The sequence below is a fragment of the Herpailurus yagouaroundi genome, unplaced genomic scaffold, assembly GCF_014898765.1.
Source record: "Herpailurus yagouaroundi ecotype Mexico unplaced genomic scaffold, PumYag 557, whole genome shotgun sequence".
Classification (NCBI taxonomy): domain Eukaryota; kingdom Metazoa; phylum Chordata; class Mammalia; order Carnivora; family Felidae; genus Herpailurus; species Herpailurus yagouaroundi.
The window spans coordinates 901,350-911,571 of record NW_024412774.1 but is presented as its reverse complement, the minus strand read 5'-3'; the positions used below and the strand labels follow the sequence as shown (position 1 = coordinate 911,571).

The 10,222-nt window shown below is 42.4% G+C and overlaps 1 long non-coding RNA gene across 1 annotated transcript in view; it reads left to right on the top strand.

Moving 5' to 3' along the window:
- Positions 1-4,130: 4,130 nt before the first annotated feature.
- Positions 4,131-10,222, top strand: part of LOC121023510 (uncharacterized) — a 17,070-nt gene continuing 10,978 nt past the window's right edge. The window contains exons 1-2 of the long non-coding RNA XR_005787440.1: positions 4,131-4,234; positions 6,262-6,273. This is a non-coding gene — a long non-coding RNA (uncharacterized LOC121023510). The remainder of the gene's footprint in view (positions 4,235-6,261; positions 6,274-10,222) is intronic.

Genomic DNA, 10,222 nt, shown 5'->3' with positions numbered 1-10,222 from the left:
GGAGACATTAGGACACAAAAGGGACAAAAGATTTCTGTCCTCCTGGGGGCTATATTATATACAAGGAGGTCACAGAAATCATGAAAGAACAAATACTAAATCATACGGCATGTTAGAATATGGTAGGCACAAGAAGAACATAAGGTGAATGTGCTTAGAAGTATGGTATGTGTATTACATACAGCAGTAAGGCGGGCCTCTCTGGAGGGTCATTGAGCAAAAACTTGAAGGATAATATATGAGGGATAACTGGGTGGGCACTTTTGGAATAAGCTCTAGGCAAAATACACAGGTGGTTAGATAGCTTTGGTGGATAAAGCACTCAAAGGACTCCACAGTGAAGAACTCTAGCCAAGTAGGCCATTAGCCTGACTTGCTCCTGCACAGATGCTCAGGGGATGTACGTGAGAAACCTTGGCTCTGCTTCTGGGAGCCTGCATTTCTTCATGGTGGTGGACTCGAAGGCCTGGAACTAGGCAGCCTCATTTTTCATAGAATCCTGTTTTTCAAGTTTGATTCCTAGACCTTCACCATCAGTGTCACCTGGTGACTTGTTAGAAATGCTCATTCTCAGGGCTCAGTCGGTTAAGCGTCCGACTCTTGGTTTCAGCTCAGGTCATGATCTCATGTTTTGTGGGTTTGAGCCCCACACTGGGCTCTGCACTGACAGCACAGAGGCTTCTTGGGATTCTCTCTCTCTCTTCCTCTCCCTGCACTTTCCCTGCTTGCTCTCTCCCAAAATAAGTAAATAAACATAAAAAAAAAGAAAAGAAAAGCTCATCCTCATTTCAGAAACTAACCTAGTGAAATAGAGATTCTGGGGATCAGGACCTAGAATTTGTGGTTTAACAATTTTCCAGGTGATTCTGATACATTTGATAACATTCTACTGTACTGTTGTGATTTTCAGGTCATGGTGTTTCTCACAGTAATTGGAGTCCTCTCTAAATCTGCAGGATTTTTGAAAAGGAGGAGGGAGAGGGGGAGAAGAAGAGATCAGTACAGGTTACTTTCCCTAATACAAAACATGATATACAATTATAAAATAGCATGTGAAAAGTCTCTGACAGTTCTCCCTCTTGGAGAAAAACACGTGCAGTAGAGCATTATCTTTTCAGAATTGTATCTGCACATGTGTGTCTGTGTTCAAATGTATGCCTGTATCAACTGTTTTTCTCAGGAAAAATTAAGTCAGACTTTGTACACTGACCCATGTTTTGATTTTCTCAATACATCTTGGACAACCTAAAGCTACTTTCTCATTTTACACCCATTACCTGATACTTCCCTCTCTTGAAACCTTATAGACTGAAAGCTGCCTTCTTTTAATTTTTTCATAAAATTTTTTAAATGTTTATTTATTTTTAGAGAGACAGAGCGTGAGCAATGGAGGGGCAGAGAGAGAGGGAGACACAGAATCCGAAGCAGGCTTCAGGCTCCTAGCTGTCAACACAGAGCCGGATGCGGGTCTCGAACTCCTGAACCATGAAATGATGACCTAAGCTGAAGTCAGATGCCTAACTGCCTGAGCCCCACCCCCCCAGGCACCCCTAAAGCTGCCTTCTTTTAAAGACTGTTATGCATTTTGTGCACTGCATGTACTAAACCGGGCCAGCTGCTGTGAGGAAGCAGGGCTTGTGACTATCCGTCACCTCCCAGTCCGGGCAGGACCCCTTCTCTAAGGCCAAAGAATACTCCTCTGTGAGGAGAGTCCTCCAAGGGCTGGTCAAGCCCCTCTGCAGCTCCCCATGGGAAGAAAAACCAGACCAAGTAACGACAGCATGAAGGCCTAGAGGCTGGCAACCATGTCCCAGGGCTCAGGTTCACCTGAGATTCCTGATGCAGAGTCTCCTGACCCAAGGGCAGGTCCCCAAGATTGCATGAACACATGTGCAAGAGAGGCACCAGCACTGCTTGGTTGCCACAGGTGGGGCATCACCTTCTGGAGTAGGAGGAAGTGGGACCCCGGCTTCTGAGCCTGAGGCGAGGACACTGCCTCTGTAGGAGGAAGCCGGGATGCAGCGGCTGGTGGCGGCCACCTGCACCTGACCTCTGATGCTAGCCTCTGGGGCTGAGGTTTAAGGGCGGCCAGCCTGAGGTTTCAGAGCACGCCTGTCTGGGTAGGACTCCGCGGAGAAGACACAGACACAGAATCCAGTACTAAATAAATGGAGAGACATACCAGGTTCATGAACAAGAAGACTCAATATTGTCTAGATGTCAGTTTTTCTCAAATTTATCTACATATTCAATACACTCTTAGTAAAAATCCCAGCAAGTTATTTTGTGGATATTGACAAACTGATTCTAAAGTTTGTATGGAGAGGCAAATGAACCAAAGTAGCTAATTAATTCAATATTCAAGAAAAAGAACAAAGTCGAAGACTGACACTACCCAACTTCAAGATTACTACAGCAACAGTGACAGGGGACGCCTGGGTGGCTCAGTCGGTTAAATGGCCAACTTCCTTCAGCTCAGGTCATGATCTCACAGTTCATGGGTTTGAACCCCACGCTGGGCTCTCTGCTGACAGCTCGGAGCCTGGAGCCAGCTTCAGGCTCTGTGTCTCCCTCTCTCTCTGCCCCTCCCCCATTCAACCTCCGTCTCTCTCAAAAATAAACATTAAAGGGGCGCCTGGGTGGCGCAGTCGGTTAAGCGTCCGACTTCAACCAGGTCACCATCTCGCGGTCCGTGAGTTCGAGCCCTGCGTCAGGCTCTGGGCTGATGGCTCAGAGCCTGGAGCCTGTTTCCGATTCTGTGTCTCCCTCTCTCTCTGCCCCTCCCCCGTTCATGCTCTGTCTCTCTCTGTCCCAAAAATAAATAAACGTTGAAAAAAAAATTAAAAAAAAAAAACCATTAAAAAAAATTAAAGCAACAGTGATCAAGACAGTGTGTTGCTGGCCAAAGAATCGATAAAAAGATTAGTGGAACAGAATAGTGAGCTGAGAAATAGACCTGGTCAAATGATCTTTGACAGAGTAACAAATGCAATGCAATGGAACACAGATAATGTTTTCCTTTTCAACAAATATGCTGGAACAACTGAACATCCAGATGCAAAAAAAAAAAAAAAAAAAATCTAAACATAGTCTTTATTCCCTTCACAAAAATGAACTCAAAGTGGATAACAGACCTGAATGCATAACAACAACAACGACTATAAAATTCCTAGAAGATAACATAGGCAAAAACTTAGATAACCTTGGGGATAGTGATAACTTTTTCAATACAAAACTAAAGGCACAATACATTATAGAAATAATTGATAAGCTGGGCTCCATTAAAATTCAAAACTTCTGCTCAGCAAAAGACAATGTCAAGAGAATAGAAGACAAGCCACAGACCAGAAAAAAACATCTGCAAAGGACACATCTAATCAAAGACTGTTATCAAATATACACAAAGAACTCTTAAAACCCTACAGTAAAACACTTGATTTAAAAATGGGCAAAAAATACCATTTAAAAAATGGGCAAAAGACCTTAACAGACAGCTCACCAAAGATACATATATCACCACCGAGCATATGAAATGATGCTCAACATCACGTCATTAAGAAACAGCAAATTAAGAGTGAGATACTACTACACACCTAACACAATTGCCAATATCCCAAACCCTGACATCAAATGCTGGTGAGAATGTGGAGCAGCAGGAACTCTCATTCACTTCTGGTAGCAGTGAACAGTTGCATAAGACACTTTGGGATACAGTCTGACAGTATCTAACAAAACCAAACATACTCTTACCACGCAATCCAGTAATCACACTCCTTCGTATTTACTCATATGGGTTGAAAACACATGCACACAAAAACCCGCACACAGATGTTCACAGTAGCTTTATTCATAGTTGCCAAACTGAGAGGCAACTAGGATTTGCTTTAATAGATGAATGGATACATAAACCCTAGTACATTCATACAATGGAAAATTATTCAGCACTAGAAAGAAATGAACTTTCAAGCCATGAAAAAGACACACAGGAACCAAAAAAATATATTGCTAAGTGAAAGAAAATAATCTGAAACGGCTACATACTGTGTGATTCCAATTATATAACATTTAGGAAAAGGCAAAACTTTGGAGACAGTAAAAAGATCAGTGGTTTCCAGGGGTTAAGGCATGGGGTGGATGAATATGCAGAGCATGAAGGACTGTCAGGGCAGTAAAATTATTCCATATATTATGATGATGGATACGTATCATTACACATGCACCAAATCCATACAATGTACAACACCAAAAGCAAACTCTAACTTAAACTATGAAAAAAAAAATGAACTACGAACTTCGGGTAATAATGATGTGTCAGTTTAGGTTCATTGATTGTAACAAATGGACATCGCTAATATTGAATGTTCATAGTCAGGAGGCTGTGCATCTGGGGACAGGCAGGCAGTATACAGGAACTCCTCGAACTTTATGCTTTATTTTGTCTTGAACCTAAAACTGCTCTCAAATAAATTTATTTTAGGGGTGCCTGGGTGATTCAGTTGGTTAAGTGTCCAACTTTGGCTCAGGTCACGATCTGGCAGTTTGTGGGTTCTAGCTTCGCATCGGGCTCTGTGCTAACAGCTCAGATCCAGGAGGCTGGCTTCAGATTCTGTCTCTCTCTCTGCCCCTCATGTTTACACTGTCTCTCTCTCAAAAACAAACATTAAAAATAAAAAAAAATAAAAAAACAGATAAGTTTGTTTTGACGGGATGCCTGGGTGGCTCAGTCGGTTGCACGAATGACTTTTGATTTCGGCTCAGGTCATTATCTCACAGTTTGTGAGATCGGGCTTCATGCTGACAGTGTGGAGCTTGCTTGGGATTCTCTCTCCCTCTCTCTCAAAATAAATAAATAAACTGTAAAAAATAAGTTTATTTAAAAATTAAAAAGAGATCATCACAGTTTTAATTAAAAGCTTTTACACATTTAAATGGGGAAATGTAAACATTTAGGGGCATGGAATACCTGAGTGTCAGTGGCTCTTCTTTCCCCTTTGATCTCTAGGTGAAAGTCGATATGAAAAATAGGTTTATAGTAAAAATGTCCTGCAGCTAGTTACTTGAGAAAAAAATTTTAGGCACTCTCTACATACGTTAGATTGTAGGCTGTGAGGGCAAAAGTCTTCACTGCTTATTCTTAGCTCCTGACAGTTATTCAGAACCTTGAAAGTAATTCTAGATTCTAGAAACTGATCGATGATGAATTCTCATCCAACTGTATTATGAATCTGAGCTTCAGGACATTAGCACATGATGCTAGAAGATGGGAAAGGGTCCTAGTCACATACATACAGATCTTCAATGCACAGCTGTACCACCTGTTCTCTAACAACAGAAGCTTGGACGTTATCCTGATGAGAGGGGGAGTGCCAGGCTCAGAGCCCAACAGAGACTAGGACTCAGAAAGGAGTACCCCAACAAGCAGCACAGCATCCCAGGGCACTCCTGTAACTGCTGTCTGAATGCATGCTTTCCTTTGTGAATCCACTGTGCTTCCAAAAACCGTTCCTACCAATTCTTTTTACATAGGGGCACGGAGACACTTTGCTGGCTCGGCAAAATAAATCTTTATCAGAATTCTGTATTGATTTGTCTCCGTTTAAGTCCATTTCAATTGTTAGAAAATGTACTTTCGTTCAGTTCCTGACACGCAGTCCTTTGCGTCACTACTGAAGACTTATACTGTCCCATCTGTCCCATTTTCCTAGAACTGTGCCACTTTCTGATATTTTTTTAATCTTTGGCTTCTAACATGATTCATCTCTTGTTCTCTCTTCCCCTCCCTCTTCTCTCACCTCTGTCTGCTGTATCACTCTCTCTTGCTTTACCCTATGTGTCTGTTCTCTAGCTCTCTGATCCAAGATCACACCTGGCCATGTGTAACTTACTAAATGTATCCACTTGTAAAAGTGTACTAAACTTCCAGAAACCGAGACACAGGAGAACGATGAGCCATCTGGAAAGGCTCCTCAGACTTGGAATATTCTTCATATGGCTTTATTCCTGACAAATGAAGACGAAATGTTATGGAGTTGAATTTAGGACAGCTCCTAGATGTCGGACATCTCCTGTTTTTCATATGATTTGGTAGAATCCTCAAGAATGGAGTGTAGTTTTGACGTAGTTATGAAACCTCATCTTTACAGTGCAATCAGATTGCATCTGTCTTCCATCTGCTGTTCCGCCTGCCTTTTGGAAACTTCACGTTGCCTGTTCCCGCTGCAGAGCCGCGGCCGTGTCTGTCACGTACTCTCACAGATGAAGGGAAGATGCACAGTGTGTGGGAAGCTCCCAGTCCAGGCAGAGGCTCCACATCTCATGACACCATCTGGATTATGATGAATGCTTCTGTAGCTGGCTGAGAACATGCTTAAGAAATCAGGATTGTGCTTCCATAGGAAAAAACCCTGTGACCTGCAAAAGAGAAAAATCTTCCCTCCCCCCTTAAAGGGAGAAAACATGAATTTCAGGAAAAGACTGAGTTACTTCAGAGAGCAAAGGTTTTAAGTGATTTTATGAGTTTCAAAATTCAAATGTTTCCCTAAGATGTTTTTCCTTACGTAAGCAGCTTTCATCTAAGCTCATCCTCTCTCTCAACCCCTTTGTTCTTTGCATTCCTCCTACTCACAAATGTCTGTGCTTTAGGGAAACCTTTTAAATCCTATTTGTGGTCTGAGTGACTGGATTCCAGGGATGAGGCAAATGGTTTGCTATGAGTTCATTTGTGTTACAAATGGGTAAGTGGTCATGAATTATGAACTAAAAATCTTGTAGGACTTCCGTGTTTGAGAGAAGAAATACTGTTTCAAATGAAACAAAACCTAACACCAAAGGGACTGTGGAATTCTGTCTTGACAGAATGTACAAGAACACACACGTCATTTGTGATGTGGAGAGCTCTCTTCCCAGATTCCGAAAAATATGTGAATGTTTGGTTTTCTCCCTGTAACTAGAATTTCAACAGCTCTCATCTAGGGTACAAGGACAGTTTTTCAGTCATTGCTGTCACCAGATGGACCTCAAAACCCCAAACCTTACTGCTTTCGTCTTTTTTTTTTTTAATTTTTTTTTTAACGTTTATTTATTTTTGAGACAGAGAGAGACAGAGCATGAACAGGGGAGGGGCAGAAAGAGAGGGAGACACAGAATCTGAAACAGGCTCCAGGCTCTGAGCTGTCAGCACAGAGCCCGACGCGGGGCTTGAACTCACGGACCGTGAGATCATGACCTGAGCCGAAGTCGGACGCTTAACCGACCGGGCCACCCAGTTGCCCCACTGCTTTCGTCTTCTTACTCAGTGCTCTATACTTGCTCACAGTAGTCTTGTGATCCTTTTATTTCTGTGGTATTAGCTGCAAAGCCTCCACTTTTTATATAATTTTAATTCGATCCTGTTTTTTATCTCCGCTAATCTAGCTAGTTTTGTCAATTTTGCTTTTCTTAAAACAATTTCTCTCAAAATAAATAAATAAACATTAAAAAAAAAAAAAGGAGGGGCACCTGGGTGGCTAAGTCGGTTAAGTGTTCAGCTCTTGATTCGGCTCAGGTAGCGACCCCATGGTGAGATTGAGCCCCACAATGGGATTTGCACTGACAGCACAGAGCCTGCTCGGGATTCTCTCTCTCCCACTCTCTCTGCCCCTCCCCTGCTCCCTCTCTCTCAAAATACATAAATATTTTTAAAAAATTATTTTCATTGATCATTTCTGTTGTTTTTCTAGTCTCTATTTCATTTATTTCTGCTCTAATCTTTACCATTTATTTTCTTCAGCTAATTTGGGGCTTATTCTTCTAATTCCTGGCAGTGTAAAGTAAGGTTGTTTATTTGAGATCCACCTTTTATCCTAATGTAGGCATTTAGATCTATAATCTTTCTGTGTAACTGCTTTCCCTGCATCCAATATGTTTTGGTATGTTATGTTTTCATTTGTTTCCAGAGAGAGAGACAGAGCATGAGCAGGAGAGGGGCAGAAAAAGAGGAAGACACAGAATCCGAAGCAGCCTTCATGCTCCGAGCTGTCAGCACAGACCTGGACATGGGGCTCGAACCCACAAACCATGAGATCATGTCCTAAGCTGAAGTGGGACACTCAACTGACTGAGCCACCCAGGTACCTCTAACCTTTCTTTAAAAAAAGCAGGTAAAAGATATGAACCAACATTATACCAAAGACGACATGTATCTGGCAAATATACAAATGAAAAAATGTTCAACATCATGAAACATCAGGGAAATTCACCTAAAACCACAGTGAAATACTGCTAAATATTCATTAAAGGGGTCAAAATTTTTAAAAACTGTATCTACTACTGGCAAGGATATAGAGGAACCAGAAGTCTCATACACCTCTAGTAGAGAGAACCATTTTTTTAATGTTTATTGTTTGAGAGAGAGACAGAGACAGAGCACAAGCAGGGGAAGGGCAGAGAGAGAGAGGGAGACACAGAATCGGAAGCAAGGCTCCAGGCTCTGAACTGTCAGCACAGAGTTTTAAAAAAAAATTTTTTTTTCAACGTTTATTTATTTTTGGGACAGAGAGAGAAAGAGCATGAACGGGGGAGGGGCAGAGAGAGAGGGAGACACAGAATCGGAAACAGGCTCCAGGCTCTGAGCCGTCAGCCCAGAGCCTGACGCGGGGCTCGAACTCCCGGACCGCGAGATCGTGACCTGGCTGAAGTCGGACGCTTAACCGACTGCGCCACCCAGGCGCCCCTGTCAGCACAGAGTTTGACACAGTCCCACGAACCGCAAGATCATGACCAATGCTCAACTGACTGAGCCACCCAGGCACCCCGAGAGAACCATTTTAGACCAGTTTTGACATTTCTTTTTTTTTTTTTTTTTAACGTTTATTTATTTTTGGGACAGAGAGAGACAGAGCATGAACGGGGGAGGGGCAGAGAGAGAGGGAGACACAGAATCGGAAACAGGCTCCAGGCTCCGAGCCATCAGCCCAGAGTCTGACGCGGGGCTCGAACTCACGGACCGCGAGATCATGACCCGGCTGAAGTCGGACGCTTAACTGACTGCGCCACTCAGGCGCCCCCAGTTTTGACATTTCTTAAAAAGCTAAGACATTCACCTAGCCTGTGACTCCAGCACTGCACTCTGAAGTACTAACACAAGAGAAATAAAACACAGCCACATAAAGAATTGTATTAAAATGTCTAGCAATTTTATTTGTAACCACCCAAACTGGAAAGAAGTCAATATCCATAAAGAGACAAATGAAAATACAAATAGTGGTAGTTCATAGAACATCATACTCTCAGTAATATAAAAATAATGAACGATCATGTAAGTAAGTATCATTGCTGAATCTGAAAATAAACATTCTGCAGAGGGCATCCATGGCAGTAAAAGAAAAAGGGTAAACAATGTATTACTTCAATCATGTAGAATTCCAGACAATGCAAATTAATCTGTTATAAAGGAAAGTAAACCAATGGTTGCCTGACAGGCAGGCAAGCGAGAGAGAGAGAAAGAGAGGGGGGGGAGGGGGAGAGAGAGAGAGAGAGAGAGAAAGGCATCATTATAGATATGGGCGTGATGGGCAGGTCCATTATCATGACAGTGAGAGGTTTCCTGGGTTATTTAGTTGTACAGTTTACTGCATGCCATCTACACCTTATCAAAGCTTTAGAAACATGGTTTGAAATAAAAATCTGGACTTCCTACTATTTTGTAAAATCCTCCAATATCCACTCCACCATCTCTCCTCATGCTCCTGGAGCAGATGCCCTCCTCAGTGATAACAAATATTGGTGAACAATGAAAGCCATTTCCACTTGATTCAAAAGGACTGCAGTCTGAGGCACAAAGGCCACATCACTGACCAAGACATCTCCTTTCTCTCTACCCCTCCCTGCCCCCAGTTTTCCTCCCTGCACAGCAACAGCCTTGAGATAGCCCAAAAAGAGCTGTAAGATTCGTAAAACCTTCAGATTATTCTTTCTGACAGGCCCTCAGCTACACAAGATATACTCTTCTGGAAATCCTGAGAATTTCGGATTCTCATCCTTCACAGCCACAGGAACTAAACGTCGTGGACACTCTTTTACAAGAGGCACAATCCAACCAGTCTGTTGTAGTCTCCTCACTCCCTATAAGTCCAGTCTTTTATAATAATTATGAGTACCCCTATAATTTTTCTTTAAAATGTTTATTTACTTATTTTGAGAGAGAGAGAGAGAGAGAGAGAGAGAGAGAGAGAGAGAGAGAGAG